Source organism: Neoarius graeffei, chromosome 1 (genome assembly GCF_027579695.1).
Source record: "Neoarius graeffei isolate fNeoGra1 chromosome 1, fNeoGra1.pri, whole genome shotgun sequence".
Classification (NCBI taxonomy): domain Eukaryota; kingdom Metazoa; phylum Chordata; class Actinopteri; order Siluriformes; family Ariidae; genus Neoarius; species Neoarius graeffei.
The window spans coordinates 44,075,450-44,095,560 of NC_083569.1; the positions used below are offsets into that span (position 1 = coordinate 44,075,450).

Consider the following 20,111-nt stretch of genomic DNA (forward strand, 5'->3'; position numbering starts at 1 on the left):
TGGGCACTGTAGATGTAAAAAGGCAGCCTTAAAGTGCACAGCACTGTGCACATGCTCTGGTGACTGCAGCGACTAAATCAGTGTTCTGTAGTTACAATTTGTAGGCCAACATTGTAATCCCCAAAGGTCAAGGCCCTTAGAATAAATGTAGATACTATAAGTGATTTTAAAATGTTCTTTATGGAACCTGTTCAACTGTTTACACTGCATTTAGAGTTTTGATTGTAGTTCAAGTTTTTGATTAGTTAAAGTTTATAATTTCTGACAAGTTGAAGTATATTTCTGTCATGTTCATATTCATATGGAATTGTTTCTTACAATCCAAAACACATGAGATTTTTATATAGATTTATCAAAATGTGGGATGTTTCCCAACCTTGCCTGTTCTCCATGATGTTGACCTCTCAGAATGATATCAGTATCAAAAATGGGTTTCTCATGTACAGAATCATAGAAATACAAATTTAGTTTACATTATCACATTTAGAACCTGAGGTACACCCGTTTCTAATTTTATGCATAGAAATGCATTATGCTGGAGGTCAGTGACCTCTAGCTGACCCCAGAGATGACCTGTAAGAGTAATATCAGTATCAAAAATGGGTTTCTCATGGTCAGAAACAAGGAAATACACATTAACTTCACATTTCTATCACATTTAGATCCTAAGATACACCCGTCTAGAATTTCATGCATAGAAACTTCAAATTTCAAAGGTCAATGACCTCTACCTGACCCCTGAAGTTACACCTAAGAGGAATATCAGTATTATATGTGATTTTTTCATGTCCAGGCACATGGAAAAACACATTTATTTTACATTTACATCACATTTAGATGTTAAGATACAGCCTTTTCTAATTTCATGCATAGAAATGTGATATCATGGAGGTCAATGACCTCTAGCTGACCCCAGAGGTCAAACTGAGAATGCCTCCACGTCTCAAATTAAAGCTTATGCCTTCAAGAACAAACCCTGAAAGTTTCATGCTTTTTTCATTTTGTGCACAATTGTTATGCTTAACAGGCCCACTAATTGTCCTGCTCAAATAAGCATGGACTTCCTAGGAAGGGATATTGCCTTGATGAATGTCTATTACCCATTACCATCATACTGAAACCCTCCTTAGGCTACGTTTACACTAGACCGTATCTGTCTCGTTTTCTTCGCGGATGCACTGTCCGTTTACATTAACCCCCCTGAAAAAGCAGGGAAACGGGAATCCGCCAGCGTCCACGTATTCAATCTAGATCGTATCAGCTCCGGTGCTGTGTAAACATTGAGAATACGCGAATACGCTGTGCTGAGCTCTAGCTGGCGTCTCATTGGACAACGTCACTGTGACATCCACCTTCCTGATTCGCTGGCGTTGGTCATGTGACGCGACTGCTGAAAAACGGCGCAGACTTCCGCCTTGTATCACCTTTCATTAAAGAGTATAAAAGTATGAAAATACTGCAAATACTGATGCAAATACTGCCCATTGTGTAGTTATGATTGTCTTTAGGCTTGCCATCCTTCCACTTGCAAGTAATAAGTGATATGCGCTGGGATCTCACACACAGCGGCTCAGTCCCGAATCGTGGCTTGTTCACTTCACTCGCGCGCTCTGTGAGCTGCGCAGGGCCGGAGTGCACACCCTCCAGAGGGCACTCGCTGTTCAGGGCGGAGTGATTTGGAGCGCAGGATGCCTGCGGAGCCGAGCGTATCCGCGTATTGGTGTTGCTGTGTGCACGGCTAACGGTTTTAGTGTAAACGCGAATCGTTTTAAGAACGTTAATCTGATGATCCGCTGATTCGACGTAATGTAAACGTAGTGTTCAAAATTATACTTACTGTACAATCTCTCAGTGATCTAACTGCTGCAGGGAAACACCCCAAATCTGTGTTTATTCCAAATCACTGAAATTGGCAGATGATCAAGAAAGTTCTTTTTATAAACGAGACCATTTTTTGAATACATGCAGAGGCAGAAATCAAGAGACGCAGAATAGTTCAAAATGAATGAGACTATGATCTATTATGTTTATACATTTAGATAAACATTATCATGAGTTAAACTCAAACAGTTAGTTCTTATTGCAGTAAACATACAGAAAAAAAATACTACTAAAAAAATCCTGTTCAAGACGGTAACAGAAGAGGTACAAAATTTTAAAAGTGAATGTATGTAATGTGTATTTCAAATAGACAAATGACTCAAGTTTTCAGTACTTTTGTAAAATAAGAAAAAAGAGGATATAAAGCTAGTACTCATACAAATTCTACTTCAGAGGGAATGAATGGAAAATATGCAATGGAAACGCTTGGTGTGGTTGGCTAATCAGTGAACTTTGTTCCTGAACATCTCCTTTTTCATTCTGTTTCTCTTGCACAATAAGACAGAGATGATGCAGAAATACAACACGTTTTTCGCTAGCAGTATCGCATACAGCACAATGAACAGGTACAGATTGTGGCTGAGCTCAAACACACCTGCACAAGAGAGACGAAAGGAAAAAAACAAAAAAAGTGTTTGTCTTCACATTAAAGCATTTATATTTTCCAAATTCAATAGTGTACTAAATATAAATCACTGGATAAGATGTAATCTTGCTATCTATCTTTACCAAAAGTCATCTCCTACTTCCTCTGGAGTTTAAACGATAGACCTAAAAGTGTTGGGTAAAATTTATTCAAAGAGAAAATGTTCTTATAATGTACACAAAAGTAGAAATTTTATTGTACAACACAAAATACAGAGAAATATCCAGAAATGTCTATCCATGTCCAGAACCGAGTCTGTTCGTTACTTATTTCAACATATGCATTGAGCTGTGAATGAAGACTTTTATAAAGATTAACATTTGCCACTACTGAGAACACATAAGAGCAGATCATTGCCTTGTTTTTACGTCTTGGAATGATGAAACCCTGGTCGTCAAAGCTGCTGTCGTGTTGAACAGAGCAGGTGAATTTATTGTTAATGGCTTTGTGTTGGTCTAAGATGAGCATGCTGGTTATATGGACTTGATCCTCATCTCTCTGCTCTAGCTGCTCATCATCTTTCAGCTCCAATTTTCTTCCATGCTAATCCTCTCCTTGCCATGTGAATCTCACCAGGTCTGGGAACATGCCACTCACCTGGCACAGCAACACATGCTTTCCATTTGCTTGTGGCCTGGACACTGGATACACAGACACTTGAGATTTTTTGATCTGGTCCTCCCCAGTGTTTGTCTCTTTAGAGGACATGGAAATGTTTCAGTGAGTAAACATGATCAGACAGAAATTAATTTTCATTGCACATTCCAGCAATATTTTTCATGCCATCTGAATCAGGACTGTGTGTTAACACTCACCTATCAGATATTTAACAATTTTTTGCTGAAGGTGAAGTGAATATTCACTGAGCCTGAGGCAGATCATTGTTTTAGTATAAATACACAGGTGATTATTTAAAAAAAATAATTTATTTCATACTTCAAAAGCAGCATGCAAATGTAATAAAGGTGCGGTGCAGACTTGTCACTTATCTATGCCAACTCACATAAAATACTTTTTGAAAGAGGTAAAATAAATCACAATTCCACCTGACCTTTGAATAGTTTTAGACCAAACTTCGTAGCATCTTTAGTGCTTTTAATTCTTTTTAAAAAATTCTTCCTCACTTACAGTAACAAAGCAATTGGCAGCCATTTTGCCGAGTTGCTCGAGGTGATTATCGAGAAATAGTCCAAATTTCTTGACCAATCAGCATGCACAATTTTCTATAATCACCTGCACATTTATACGAAAAACTAATATTGATAATTCAACTCAGACATTGTTGATTCAGATCATTTGATTTTAAAAAGTTTGTGACATACAGTACCAGTCAATAGTTTGGACACACCTACTCATTCATAGGTTTTTCTGTACTTGGACTATTTTCTACATTGTAAGATATCTAAAGATATCAAAACTATGAAATAACATATGGAACATATATGGAATTATGTGGTAAACAAAAAAGTGTTAAACCCCCCCCAAATGTTTCATATTTTAGATTCTTCAGAGTAGCCACCGTTGACCATGATGATGCTTTGCACACTATTGGCATCATCTTAACCAGCTTCATGAGGTAGTCACCTGGAATGCTTTTCAATTAACAGGTATGCCTTGTCAAAAGTTAATTAGTGGAATTTTTACCTTTTTAATGTGTTTGAGATCAAACAGTAAATAACAAGATCAACTGTGAGCCACTGCTCACTTACGTATCCCCCCCCCCCCCCCCGGCTTATATCAGAATGCAAGCAGTCGAAGGAATAGGACACTTATTATGAATGTTGACTTCAACAACTAATTAACCCTGAAACAAGTAAGTAAAGAGCAGTGTTCTCCCCAGGGATTTCAAATAGCATCCTGGTAAACTGTCATTTTGAAATAGCATTTTGCTTCTTGAAATAGCGTCAAAATCCACCCTACAGTTAGGTCCATATATATTTGGAGACTGACACAAATTTTTTTTTTTTTTTACCTGTTTACTGAAACATATTCAAGTTATAGTTATATAATGGACATAAAGTCCAGACTTTCAGCTTTCATTTGAGGGTATTCACATTAAAATTGGATGAAGGGTTTAGGAGTTTCAGCTCCTTAACATGTGCCACCCTGTTTTTAAAGGGACCAAAAGTAATTGGACAATTGACTCAAAGGCTATTTCATGGGCAGGTGTGGGCAATTCCTTCGTTATGTCATTCTCAATTAAGCAGATAAAAGGCCTGGAGTTGATTTGAGGTGTGGTGCTTGCATTTGGAAGATTTTGCTGTGAAGAAAACATGCGGTCAAAGGAGCTCTCCATGCAGGTGAAACAAGCCATCCTTAAGCTGCGAAAACAGAAAAAACCCATCCAAGAAATTGCTACAATATTAAGAGTGGCAAAATCTACAGTTTGTTACATCCTGAGAAAGAAAGAAAGAAAGAAAGCACTGGTGAACTCATCAATGCAAAAAGACCTGGATGCCCACAGACGACAACAGTGGTGGATGATTGCAGAATAATTTCCATGGTGAAGAGAAACCCCTTCACAACAGCCAACCAAGTGAACAACACTCTCCAGGAGGTAGGCGTATCAATATCCAAATCTACCATAAAGAGAAGACTGCATGAAAGTAAATACAGAGGGTTCACTGCACGGTGCAAGCCACTCATAAGCCTCAAGAATAAAAAGGCTAGATTGGACTTTGCTAAAAAACATCTAAAAAAGCCAGCACAGTTCTGGAAGAACATTCTTTGGACAGATGAAACCAAGATCAACCTCTACCAGAATGATGGAAAGAAAAAAGTATGGTGAAGGCATGGTACAGCTCATGATCCAAAGCATACCACATCATCTGTAAAACACAGCAGAGGCAGTGTGATGGCTTGGGCATGCATGGCTGCCAGTGGCACTAGGTCACTAGTGTTTATTGATGATGTGGCACAGGACAGAAGCAGCTGGATGAATTCTGAGGTATTCAGAGACATACTGTGCGCTCAAATCTAGCCAAATGCAGCCAAACTGATTGGTCGGCGTTTCATAATACAGATGGACAATGACCCAAAACATAAAGTCAAAGCAACCCAGGAGTTTATTAAAGCAAAGAAGTGGAATATTCTTAAATGGCCAAGTCAGTCACCTGATCTCAACCCAATTGAGCATGCATTTCACTTGTTAAAGACTAAACTTCAGACAGAAAGGCCCACAAACAAACAGCAACTGAAAACCGCTGCAGTAAAGGCCTGGCAGAGCATTAAAAAGGAGGAAACAGCGTCTGGTGATGTCCATGAGTTCAAGACTTCAGGCAGTCATTGCCAACAAAGGGTTTTCAACCAAGTATTAGAAATGAACATTTTATTTACAATTATTTAATTTGTCCAATTACTTTTGAGCCCCTGAAATGAAGGGATTGTGTTTAAAAATGCTTTAGTTCCTCACATTTTTATGCAATCATTTTGTTTAACCCACTGAATTAAAGCTGAAAGTCTGAACTTCAACTGCATCTGAATTGTTTTGTTCAAAATTCATTGTGGTAATGTACAGAACCAAAATTAGAAAAATGTTGTCTCTGTCCAAATATTTATGGACCTAACTGTATATGTTCCATAAATACATTCAGTTGGTAAACAGGAAGTCGATGGGTGACAGACCTGAAAATGGTATACACGGTATAGAACCCCAAGCTGAAGCACAGTACCAAATATCAAGCAGTTGTGACTTGGAGTTGCTGAGAAAAGTGTTACAAAAATTTTGTAAAGCCACCCTATGTTTCGTAAATACATTCAGTCAGTAAACAGGAAGTTGATGTGTGACAGACCTGAAAACAGTATACACAATATAGAACCCCAAGCTGAAGCTTGGTACCAAGTAGCTATGATTTGTGGTTGCTGAGAAAAAGGGTGTTTCGGACGGATGGAGATGTGGACGGATGGACAGAGGTAAACCAGTATTATCCCCCCTCCCCCCTTTGGAACGCCGGTATAATAAAAATATAGTAAATAGTCCTATTCTGTAACTGTACTAATCCATATTATGTCAAGAACCGCTCAACTAAGTAAACAGAAATGACATCCATCATTACTTTAAGACATGAAGTGACTTAATTAACAAAATTAAAGAAAAAACATTGAATTAGAAGGAGTGTCCAAACTTTAGACTGATACTGGATAGCGATTTGAAACTAGTGTGTCAAAAAAAACTGACCCACGTTGTTATGTAAAAACATTCCTTAATCTATAATGTATGTCACCAAAATATTATACTGTGAAACAACCTATAAATATGACTCTGTAGGCCAAATAAATGTGCGCTATGCATCAATTTCAATTTACGCATCAAAGTTTACAGCTGAGTTTCTACAAACTTGATTTTTTTTTTAAAGATGGTGATACCTGAACCATTTTCACCAATTTCTCTGGATTGGCTGTGCCAGAATTACCACATGATCCTTTATTTTAAAGATAATTAACTGTACGTTTAGAATGTCCAATAACAGAACTTTTTGTCTTTTGACCAACTGGACTTGTTTTGTGGTAATTCGCCCCATATAAATCCAAAGTTCCAAAAAAGTTAAGATCCTGCTAAAACATAAGTAAACAGAATGCAATGATTTTCAAATATTTTTTGACCTATATTCAATTGAATAAAAAAAAAAGCCTAGATATTTAATGTTAAAACTGATCAACTTTGTTGATTTTGTCAATATAAACTCATTTTGAATTTGATGCCTGAAACATGTTCCAAAAAAGTAGAGACAGGGGCATGTTTACCACTGTGACATCACCTCTTTTTTTATCAATACTCAGTAAGTGTTTGTGCACTGAGGACACTAATTGTTGAAATTTTGAAAGTGAAATTCTTTCCCGTTCTTGCTTGATATGCAACTTCAGTTGCTCCATAGTCTGGAGTCATATTTTGTGCTTCACAATGCGCCATACATTTTCAATGGAAAGCAGGCCAGTTTAGCACCCACAATCTTTTACTATGAAATGACGCTGTTGTAATATGTGCAGAATGTGGTTTGGCATTATCTTGCTGGAAAAAGCAGGGCTGTCTCTGAAAAAATGTTGTCTGGATGCAGCACATGTTGCTCCAAAACCTTGAGTTGGCAACCTTCTTGAGTTGGCAAAACAAATTCAAATGAAGATATTTCAACAGGTTCATCATGATCTTATCACTAGATGCTGAAATAGCTGACATACTCCTATTACATTTACAGGGTCAATATACTGCTTTTAAAACATTATGTTTTCTGTCACTCTTTACCATCATCACAGTGTCATATAATATAAAATCTCCTGTCTACTATTCAAAACCAAAAATCCATCCATTCATTATCTATAGCAGGGTTGCAGGCAAGCTGGAGCCTATCCCAGCTGACTAAGGGTGAGAGGTGGGGTACACCCTGGACAAGTCGCCAGGTCATCACAGGGCTGACACATAGACACAGACAACCATTCACACTCACATTCACACCTACGGTCAATTTAGAGTCACCAGTTAACCTAACCTGCATGTCTTTGGACTGTGGGGGAAACCGGAGCACCCGGAGGAAACCCACGCGGACACGGGGAGAACATGCAAACTCCACACAGAAAGGCCCCCATTGGCCACTGGGCTCGAACCCAGAACCTTCTTGCTGTGAGGTGACAGTGCTAACCACTACACTACCATGCCGCCCAAAACAAAAATCAAGAAACTTAATTTCTTTAAGCTAAAAGTCAGGAGAAATTCTTGGTATTTCATATTTACTTTCTTGGTATGTACACATTTTTTTTCAGTTCATATGCATGAATAGGGATCTTTTAATGCAACACAGATATGAGCTTTCAGAAATATTTTATATATATATATATATATATATATATATATATATATATATATATATATATATATGAAACATTCCATGTCTTCGAGTATTTAGCTGTCTCCATTTCTGTCTTTGTTTTACCATTTAATTCTGAAATATGGTTCAGCTGTTTTGCATTATTACCACAAGATGTCCATTGGAAGTGTGCAGTAATTTTGTATTTTAAATATATGATATTTCATAAAAAAAAACAAATAATAATAATTTGCCCAAAACCCCTCTTTAAATGTCTTGATTGTCTATCCTAGTTTACTAGTTGTTTGTTTTCATACACACACACACACGTGTGTATATGTGTGTGTATATGTGTGTGTGTGTGTATATATAATATATATGTACAGTGGTGCTTGAAAGTTTGTGAACCCTTTAGAATTTTCAATATTTCTGCATAAATCTGACCTAAAACATCATCAGATTTTCACAGAAGTCCTAAAAGTAGATAAAGAGAACCCAGTTAAACAAATGAGACAAAAATATTATACTTGGTCATTTATTTATTGAGGAAAATGATCCAATATTACATATCTGTGAGTGGCAAAAGTATGTGAACCTTTGCTTTCAGTATCTGGTGTGACCCCCTTGTGCAGCAATAACTGCAACTAAACGTTTGTGGTAACTGTTGATCAGTCCTGCACACCGGCTTGGAGGAATTTTAGCCTATTCCTCCGTACAGAACAGCTTCAACTCTGGGATGTTGGTGGGTTTCCTCACATGAACTGCTCGCTTCAGGTCCTTCCACAACATTTCGATTGGATTAAGGTCAGAACTTTGACTTGGCCATTCCAAAACATTAACTTTATTCTTCTTTAACCATTCTTTGGTAGAACGACTTGTGTGCTTTGGGTCGTTGTCTTGCTGCATGACCCACCTTCTCTTGAGATTCAGTTCATGGACAGATGTCCTGACATTTTCCTTTAGAATTCGCTGGTATAATTCAGAATTCATTGTTCCATCAATGATGGCAAGCCATCCTTGCCCAGATGCAGCCAAACAGGCCCAAACCATGATACTACCACCACCATGTTTCACAGAAGGGATAAGGTTCTTATGCTGGAATACAGTGTTTTCCTTTCTCCAAACATAACGCTTCTCATTTCAACCAAAAAGTTCTATTTTGGTCTCATCCGTCCACAAAACTTTTTTCCAATAGCCTTCTGGCTTGTCCATGTGATCTTTAGCAAACTGCAGACGAGCAGCAATGTTCTTTTTGGAGAGCAGTGGCTTTCTCCTTGCAACCCTGCCATGCACACCATTGTTGTTCAGTGTTCTCCTGATGGTGGACTCATAAATATTAACATTAGCCAATGTGAGAGAGGCCTTCAGTTGCTTAGAAGTGACCCTGGGGTCCTTTGTCACCTAGCCGACTATTACACGCCTTGCTCTTGGAGTGATCTTTGTTGGTCGACCACTCCTGGGGAGGGTAACAATGGTCTTGAATTTCTTCCATTTGTACACAATCTGTCTGAATGTGGATTGGTGGAGTCAAAACTCTTTAGAGGTGGTTTTGTAACCTTTTCCAGCCTGATGAGCATCAACAACACTTTTTCTGAGGTCCTCAGAAACCTCCTTTGTTCATGCCATGATACACTTCCACAAACATGTGTTGTGAAGCTCAGACTTTGATAGAGCTTCTGTTCTTTAAATAAAACAGGGCACCCACTCACACCTGATTGTCATACCAATTGATTGAAAACACCGGACTCTAATTTCACCTTCAAATTAACTGCTAATCCTAGAGGTTCACATACTTTTGCCACTCACAGATATGTAATATTGGATCATTTTCCTCAATAAATAAATGACCAAGTATAATATTTTTGTCTCATTTGTTTAACTGGGTTCTCTTTATCTACTTTTAGGACTTGTGTGAAAATCTGATGATGTTTTAGGTCATATTTATGCAGAAAGATAAAAAATTCTAAAGGGTTCACAAACTTTCAAGCACCACTGTATGTATGTATGTATAATGCTAATATGTGCAATGGCGATTCTGATATTCTGTTCAAAGACATGCGGTTAGGTTAATATGGGTGGCCTTGGGCTGAAGTGACCTTTAGCAAGGCACTTAACCCCCAACTGCTCCTCAGGTGCTGTAGCATAGCTGCCCGCTGCTCTGGGTATGTGTGTGTGTGCTCATTACTCACTTGTGTGTGCATGTGTGTGTTCACTGCTTCAGATGGGTTAAATGCAGAGAGGAATTTTACTGTGTGCTTAAGTCTGTGCTTGAGTGTACGTGCAACAAATAAAGGCTTCTTCTTCTACTTCTTCTTCATACGTCTACTCGGCATCAGCTCCGGCATCAAGCAGTGAGTTGTTCCTGCGACCATATCAGCTATACTGTGTCGTCGATCAGCAGGGCTTCTTGCCAGGGGTGCTACCTTTGTACCATGCAGCATTGTCTTCTTAGGTGCAGCCCCACAGTTTAGTTTTATAACAGTATCGATTAGAAAAGATCATCATGCTACCACATACGGGGAAGACAATGTGCCACCAGATGTGGCAATGGTGATACATGGATGAAGTCCATACATTGCAACCATGTCCAGGGTAAGTGACAACCAACAACAGCTACCTAGTTCTGCAAAGTCCTGTAAAAAACAGTCTTTTACTGTTGGTGCTTGGACTGTTGATACCAGCAGTGACAGTGACTCTTCAGTGAGACTAGAATGAGCACCAGCTATAATTTGTTGAGAATAAGAGAAAGCAAGTACTGATCTTATGGAGTGGAGGAGAAGAAAGAACAGCAAGGGTCAGTTTTGCCATTTCCACCAAGCTTACCACCCAAGGCAGTAACACAATACTAATCAGCAACAGATATACATGTACATACAGCGGAGGAGTGGCGAATATCTAACTCTCATTATCATATGCATGCCAAACTTAAAAACTTAGCACACACACACACATATATATATATATATATATATATATATATATATATATATATATGCATACATACATACATACATACATACATACATACATATGGCATGCTGTTATGTGTATGTGTGTGTGTGTATATATATATATATATACACACACACACAAAACCCCGATTCCAAAAAAGTTGGGACAAAGTACAAATTGTAAATAAAAACGGAATGCAATAATTTACAAATCTCAAAAACTGATATTGTATTCACAATAGAACATAGACAATATACTGTATCAAATGTCGAAAGTGAGACATTTTGAAATTTCATGCCAAATATTGGCTCATTTGAAATTTCATGACAGCAACACATCTCAAAAAAGTTGGGACAGGGGCAATAAGAGGCTGGAAAAGTTAAAGGTACAAAAAAGGAACAGCTGGAGGACCAAATTGCAACTCATTAGGTCAATTGGCAATAGGTCATTAACATGACTGGGTATAAAAAGAGCATCTTGGAGTGGCAGCGGCTCTCAGAAGTAAAGATGGGAAGAGGATCACCAATCCCCCTAATTCTGCGCCGACAAATAGTGGAGCAATATCAGAAAGGAGTTCGACAGTGTAAAATTGCGAAGAGTTTGAACTTATCATCATCTACAGTGCATAATATCATCAAAAGATTCAGAGAATCTGGAAGAATCTCTGTGCGTAAGGGTCAAGGCCGGAAAACCATACTGGGTGCCCGTGATCTTCGGGCCCTTAGACGGCACTGCATCACATACGGGCATGCTTCTGTATTGGAAATCACAAAATGGGCTCAGGAATATTTCCAGAGAACATTATCTGTAAACACAATTCACCGTGCCATCCGCCGTTGCCAGCTAAAACTCTATAGTTCAAAGAAGAAGCCGTATCTAAACATGATCCAGAAGCGCAGACGTCTTCTCTGGGCCAAGGCTCATTTAAAATGGACTGTGGCAAAGTGGAAAACTGTTCTGTGGTCAGACGAATCAAAAATTGAAGTTCTTTATGGAAATCAGGGACGCCGTGTCATTCAGACTAAAGAGGAGAAGGACGACCCAAGCTGTTATCAGTGCTCAGTTCAGAAGCCTGCATCTCTGATGGTATGGGGTTGCATTAGTGCGTGTGACATAGGCAGCTTACACATCTGGAAAGACACCATCAACGCTGAAAGGTATATCCAGGTTCTAGAGCAACATATGCTCCCATCCAGACGACGTCTCTTTCAGGGAAGACCTTGCATTTTCCAACATGACAATGCCAAACCACATACTGCATCAATTACAGCATCATGGTTGTGTAAAAGAAGGGTCGAGGTACTGAACTGGCCAGCCTGCAGTCCAGATCTTTCACCCATAGAAAACATTTGGCGCATCATAAAACGGAAGATACGACAAAAAAAGACCTAAGACAGTTGAGCAACTAGAATCCTACATTAGACAAGAATGGGTTAACATTCCTATCCCTAAACTTGAGCAACTTGTCTCCTCAGTCCCCAGACGTTTACAGACTGTTGTAAAGAGAAAAGGGGATGTCTCACAGTGGTAAACATGGCCTTGTCCCAACTTTTTTGAGATGTAGTGTTGTCATGAAATTTTAAATCACCTAATTTTTCTCTTTAAATGATATATTTTCTCAGTTTAAACATATGATATGTCATCTATGTTCTATTCTGAATAAAATATGGAATTTTGAAACTTCCACATCATTGCATTCCGTTTTTATTTACAATTTGTACTTTGTCCCAACTTTTTTGGAATCGGGATTGTACTACCAAATTATTTGCTGACCATGATATTACTGTGCTTGATTGGCCAGCCAACTCATCTGACCTGAACCCCACAGAGAAGCTATGGGGTATCATCAACAGGAAGATGAAAAACACCCGACTCAAAAACACAGACGAGCTGAAGTCCGCTATCAAAGCAATCTGGGCTTCAGCTCGTGGAAACATGAGCTTCTGATTTGGATCAACCTGCATCTTCCAGTCCTGGCAGTGTCCAGGAGGGTTGATTCTTTTCTTGGAGATGGTTTCTCTGGAGGTTGTATTGCTCTTACAAAGGGGATGGTGTTTGCAAATCTGGTAATCAGGGGAGGGAGCGCATTGATGGTAGATCTCCTTTCTTCCAGGGTCATTGCCAGTTGTTGCAAAACCTGGTTGTGCCTCCAGGTGTAGTAGCCTTGGGACAAACTGGTTTTGCAGATGGTGAGGATATACCTTAATGTTGCAAGGGTTTAGCATAGAGAACATGATGGATCTTCTCAAACCCATTGATGTAAATTCATGGGTGTGGGAAGAACATCATAGGTAGCTCTGATGATGAACCTAATCCAGCTTTCTTCCATCTCCCACAGATCCTTCCAGGTGAGCTTCTGATGCTCCAGATTTTCCCAGATAGTCCAGTGAACCTGATTGGAATGTGAGACTGCCCTTGCACATCTATCTGCCTCCTTTTGCTGCCGAACCTCCACAACCACCGGCTTTCTTCTCTGGGTGGATATTGCCCTATGCTATGTGGGTTGACTTGTCCCTAACCTAAACCCACCACTTCCTTGTTGCACCTGTCCCACAATGTCTCTATGCCTGAGAACAGATATTGCTAGCTGTTCAGTGTCAGGCAGGGTCCATTTCCTCCCTGTTGCTTGTTTGGGAGCAGTCGTTCATACTGTAATACCTTGAGACTCTATCAGTCATGTCCAGCCTTACTTTGGTGCATTTGTACTCCTCTGTAAGGCTTAAGACAGGCAGCTCCAGAGCACCATGCCCATACAAGCCAATTTTACCAAGGCACTGAGAGACCTAGCCACTTCTTGATGAGTGAACTGACTGTTCTCTCCAGCTTCTCGATTTTTGAGATGGGGACCTCATAGACTGTTAAAGGCCACATCAAATGGGGGAGCAATCCAAACTGCATGCGCCACAGTTTCAACTTACCAGGAAGCAAAGTGTTGTCTAAACTAGCAAGGCCTGTGATGGTTTCTTCCCTAAGTTGGTCACTCTGATCTGAATCTTTGAGACTCACATTGGACCGCTGCCCTAGGCTCTTCACTGGCATCTTCGTCACCATCAGAATTGGTATATCATCGATGTGGAATCTCTGATCCATGAGTATGTGTATGTGCACATCAGACTATTTATATTGAGATGTCATTTATAATAGACACTAGTGCTAAGCTTAAACTTCATGACAAAAGTCCACATTAGTTTTGAGAAGTGAGATGGAAAAGTCATTATTTGCTTAATCACTGAGTTACTGGGAGTTAGAGTTAGAGATTCTAAAGTCACCATTTAAAAGCCAATTTTTCAAATTTATGCATTAAATTTAAATTAAATAAGCAGTTGTACTGAGAAATTGTTGTGTTCTTAGTTCTTGTGTGAAAAGAATGCAGTTTTAACTCAAATTATTGGTTATAAAGTAAGTACAGGCAACCTGAAACCCTTCTGTATTTCTTCCAGCACCATGCATATAAAATATCAATTTTTTGAAGCGTGATTTAGTTTGGATTTATAAATAATAAGGTGTGTTAGTGAGATAAATTATTCAGCATGTAATTATGGTAAGAAGCTGTTTGATGGTGGGTGCAGTGTTTTTGTACAAGATTCATAACTTTAATCTCCCTGTGATGCTCCACCCAGCAGGCACAATAATATGTTGCTGAATGCTCTGGCTTTACATTGGGGATTATCAGAACAATCTTATTGCTTGCTGTCTTTTCTGACTGCAAGAATTCAAAGCCATGGTCATTTCTGTGGTCTTCATTACTGATATTTGCAGATTGAACTCTCTTGAAAGGTTCACCCTTTTTCTTCTGGTACCAGTGAATGAAATGTTCACAGTATGATGAAAAGGTACATTCAATCTTGGTGAGATTGTTAGCAGGTGTAGTCATGAAGAACTTCTGGTCCAGTAGCACAACACTGTCCACTGTGGAAAAGGATAAAAAAAGAAAAAAAACTCTCAGTAAAGAATGATTATCGTTCATGGACCAAATTGCATCATGTAAAGGATGAAAAAGCTTTATGGAAACAGAGAAAACCTGACAAAGAGAAGCAAACAGACTGAACAACTTGATGCTTACCTGCACAGATTTGTAATAAAGTCAGCAATAAAAAATGCAATATGAGATGCATGGCAACTGTAAGGTGTGTAAGAGGCTCTGTGGAAACTGATTACAGAATGAACATTATTAAGAGGAGCTCACTGTGCAATTTTCTCCTCCCTCTGGTGAACTGCTCAGTTTCCACTAGTTTTATAGCAGCAGATGTACACAGCACAGGCGATTGCTCTAAGACAACGAGGGAGGCTCAGCCTCCTCTAAAAATGACGAACATCGTGTAGGATGAATTGCGCTAGGCTTATGTTATAGCCGACCTTATAACATTGCTATTTCAGATCCAGAATCATAGAAATATATGTGCTCAACCCAACTACAGTGCGAAATCATTCCGTTATAACTTTCCCCAGTTCGCCTAATGTGTGCATGAGTTTTTCCCCCTCGTGACAGCACGATGCAGCCCAGCCTCAGTGGACTTCAATGGCATTTGGGAGCTATGCGCTTTTCAATCTCAAAATGCAAGACGATTATTGGACAAATACTGCGAAAACGCCCGCCCACGGAGTCCCACGGACTCCCAGCCTCAGTGGACTTCAATGGCATTTGGGAGCTATGCGCTTGTCAATCTCAAAATGCAAGACGGTTATTGGACATATACTGCGAAAATGCCCGCCCACGGACTCCCAGCCTCACAGTGGGAGGGACATGGCAAAGCTTTCCGCGAGGAGACTGGTGATTGGTGAAAGCGGACAGATATTTTCTTTGATTGACAGCTCGTTTCAACTATAGACAGGCAGCGGTGAATTTCAGTTCAGTCCCATGCGGATTTGCAATTGCTGTGGTGTATTGTAAGAGATCAGCTAACATTTCGATTTCATTCATTACATATGGTTTCTACCAGCTTTTTTAGTTTGTATATATTTTCATTGTAAATAAAGTGTAAATATAGTGTTGTCAAGTTTGCTATCTTAGTTCCAGAAATTTCGTTTATTTGAGTGACTGAACTTGAACTTGAGGGGGCTAGTCAGCTAGCAAGAAAGCTGCGCATGGATGCCAAGCATTGTTGATTTAATTTTGGCGAAGCCATTTGCCAGTCTTCCTTTCGAGGAAAAAATTAAAATTAAAGAGCAGGGTAGACCAACGCCTCAAATTGACTTGGTGAAAAAGGTAGGGAATAATACTCGTTCCTTTCAGCTCTCCTGGTATGAGAAAGTGAATTGGCTAACAGCAAGTGACCCACATCAACAACAGCAAATAGGCTACTTTAGTAATATGTCATGGATGGACCAAAAATATAGAATCTATTTAAAATGTTTATGCTGAGTATATTATATTGGAATATATATTTTTCTGGATATGAATTAAACACAGCTACAATTTGGAAAACATTTTTAAACAAAAACACAGCCGAGAACATTTCACACTACAGACCTGGATTAAAAGTGAAGGGTTATCAAAATTGCCAATAAAACATTTCTCAGTCAAAATAAGTAAAATATAGGGAAAGTGTCATTGAATGAAATGTGTGGCACCCAGCTCTATGTTTGGCTCCCCAAGATCAGTGCTTGTGCCTATTCCAGAACACTCTGCTGTTACTGCTGAGGTTCCTGACAAAGAGCTGCTTTCAATAATGATCAATTTTTAAACAACATGTCACAATTTTAAAATATAAAATGTTAAAATATACCCCCCCAACACCACCATCATGCATATTGGACAGTAGGCTAATGGACCAAAAGAACCTGTTATTTCACAGTTTGTGACCCTGCCAACAATCAGCCAGATCAGAGGCAAGAGTATGGGCAAAATTGATGTGTTTTTTCTTTTAAAATCTGGAAATATCATAACCGACCAGCCTCCCCTGTTTGAAAGACTACCAGCCGCCACTCGTACACAGGATATCAAATTCATGATTTATTTTTATTATATATTCTCTTCCTGCCTGGCGACGTGTCCAGGGTGTACCCCGCCTTTCGCCCGTAGTCAGCTGGGATAGGCTCCAGCTTGCCTGCGACCCTGTAGAAGGATAAAGCGGCTAGAGATAATGAGATGAGATGAGATTCTCTTCCTGTACATATATCTAATATACTGTCAGTAGGTTAGATGTATTGCATGAAAAAATGATCTGTAATAAAATGCCTGAGTAAGACTTGTTCAGAGAAAGTTTCTGTTATGAGCATTTTAACTGCAAATTAAAATGCAGTTTATTCACAAAAAACCTCACAAAAATAATTGTCAACAAAACTTATTAATATCCCAGCTAGTGTCTTGTCCTTTTTTTTGTGTAGGTTCTTTGTATAAATATTGACTACAGGATTCATCTCCGTCATGTATTCTTGCATGCCCAGAATCTGCCACTAACATGCTTCAAAATGAACTTTGAGTAGTATTTTGCTTTAGATTTTCCACATTATTCAAATTAGTGTTTCACTGAAAAGATCCTTCTTCTCAAAGTTTCCCCTAAAAATCAACTTGTTGTGCACTTTATATGTTGCTCAGACACACATTGTACATCCATCCATTGATCCATCCATTTTCTACCGCTTCTCTGGATCCAGGTCACGGAGGTAGCAGCCAAACCAGAGCAGCCCAGACTTCCCTCTCCCCAGCCACCTCCACCAGCTCTTTCAGGAGAATACAGAGGCATTCTCAGGCCAGCCGAGAGATGTATTCTCTCCAGCATGTCCTCGGTCTGCCCCGGGGTCTCCTCCCGGTGGGGTATGCCCACAGAACCTCCCTTGGAAGGCGTCCAGGGGGCATCCTAACAAGATGCCTGAACCACCTCAACTGACTCCTTTTGATGTGGAGGAGCAGTGGTTCTACTCTGAGTCTCTCCTGAATGACCAAGCTTCTCACCCTGCCTCTAAAGGAGAGCCCAGCCACCCTGCGTAGAAAGCTAATTTCTACCACTGGTATCTGCGATCTCATTCTTTCAGTCACTACCCACAGCTCGTGACCATAGGTGAGAGTGGGAATATACCGGTAGATGGACCAGTAAATTGAGAGCTTTGCCTTTTGGCTCAGCTCTCTCTTTACCACAACAGACTGGTTTAGTGTCTGCATCACTGCTGACACTGCCCCGATCTGTCTGTCCAACTCCCGCTCCCCCTTACTCTCACTTGTGAACAAAACCCCGAGATACTTAAACTCCTTCACTTTGGGTAGCAACTCCCCCCTGACCCGAAGGAGGCACTCCATCCATTTCCGGCTGAGCACCATGGCCACGGACTTGGAGGTGCTGATCCTTATCCCAGCTGCTTCATACTTGGCTGCAAACTGTCCCAGCGCATGCTGTAAGTCACAGAATAATGAAGCCAACAGGACCACATCATCTGCAAAAAGCAGAGATGTGATCCTGATGCCAACAAACTGGACACCCTTCGCCCCTTGGCTGCACCTAGAAATTCTGTCCATAAAAGTTATGAACAAAACCAGTGAAAAAGCACAGCCCTAGCAGAGTACCATATGCACCGGGAATGAGTCTGACTTACTGCCGGCAATGCGAACCAAACTCCTGCTCCGGTCATACAGGGTCTGAATGGCCCGCAGTAGCGGGTCCTGAACACCATACTCCCAAAAAAACCCCACAGGGCACCATGAGGGACATGGTCATAAGCCTTCTCCAGGTCCACAAAACACATGTAGACCTGTTGGGCAAACTCCCATGCACCCTCCAGTACCCTTGCAAGGGTAAAAAGCTGGTCCAGTGTTCCATGAGCAGGATGAAAACCGCATTGTTCCTCCTGAATCTGATGTTCGACTATTGACTGGACTCTCCTCTCCATCACCCCAGCATAGGCTTTCCCAGGGAGGCTGAGAAGTGTGATCCCCCTATAGTTGGAACACACTCTCCAGTCCGCCTTTTTAAAAAGGGGGACCACTGCCCCAGTCTGCCAATTCAGAGGCACTGTCCCCGACCTCCACGCAATGCTGAAGAGGTGTCTTAGCCAAGACAGCCCAACAACATCCAGTGCCTTCAGGAACTCAGGACGAATCTCATCCATCCCCGGAGCCGGGCCACCGAGGAGCTTTTTAACCACCTTGGCAAACTCAGCCCCTGTGATGGGCGAGTCCTCCCAAGCACCCTCAGACTCTGCGTCCTCCTTGGACAACATGAAGGTGGGATTGAGGAGATCCTTGAAGTATTCCTACCACCGCCGGATGATGTCCCCAGTTGAGGTTAACAGCACTCCATTCTCACTGTAAACAGTAGGGACAGAGCACTACTTCCCCTTCCTGAGCCACCAGACGGTTTGCCAGAATCTCTTCAAGGAAGACTGAAAGTCACTTTCCATGGCCTCACCAAACTCCTCCCACACCCGATTTTTTGCTTCAGTGACTGGCAGAGCCGTGTTCTGCTTTGCCTGTCGGTATCTGCTAGCTGCCTCTGTATAGTAAAGTGAATGCGATACATAAATCAGAATGTCCACTAGAGGGAGCTAGCGTTCTTCAGGTTTAAAATAAGCAAGGAGACACAGATATAGGGTAGTATAAGAGTGGGAGACACAAATGTTGCGAGTTGTGAATAAAACCAACAGTTCAGAAGATTTTAAGTGTGGTATTTCCTCAGCACCTTAAAGGATATCACACAATTGGTGATGAGGATCAAAGCCAGAAGTTTCAGTGCAGTGTGAGGCTGAAAAGCTGCAAGTGTGGTGAACTTATTAGAAAGTTCAGAAGACGAGTACGTGGTCCCTGAACCAGGAAGAATGGTTGCGGTGATTGGTACGGTGACTCCTTTTGATTCAGTGTCTCAGTCTTGGGAAGAATATCATGAAATGTTGGACTTTTTCTT

The 20,111-nt window shown here is 40.4% G+C and overlaps 1 pseudogene; it reads right to left on the reverse strand.

The window, feature by feature from the left end:
* Nucleotides 1-2,200: 2,200 nt before the first annotated feature.
* Nucleotides 2,201-20,111, reverse strand: part of LOC132884958 (uncharacterized) — a 78,551-nt pseudogene continuing 60,640 nt past the window's right edge.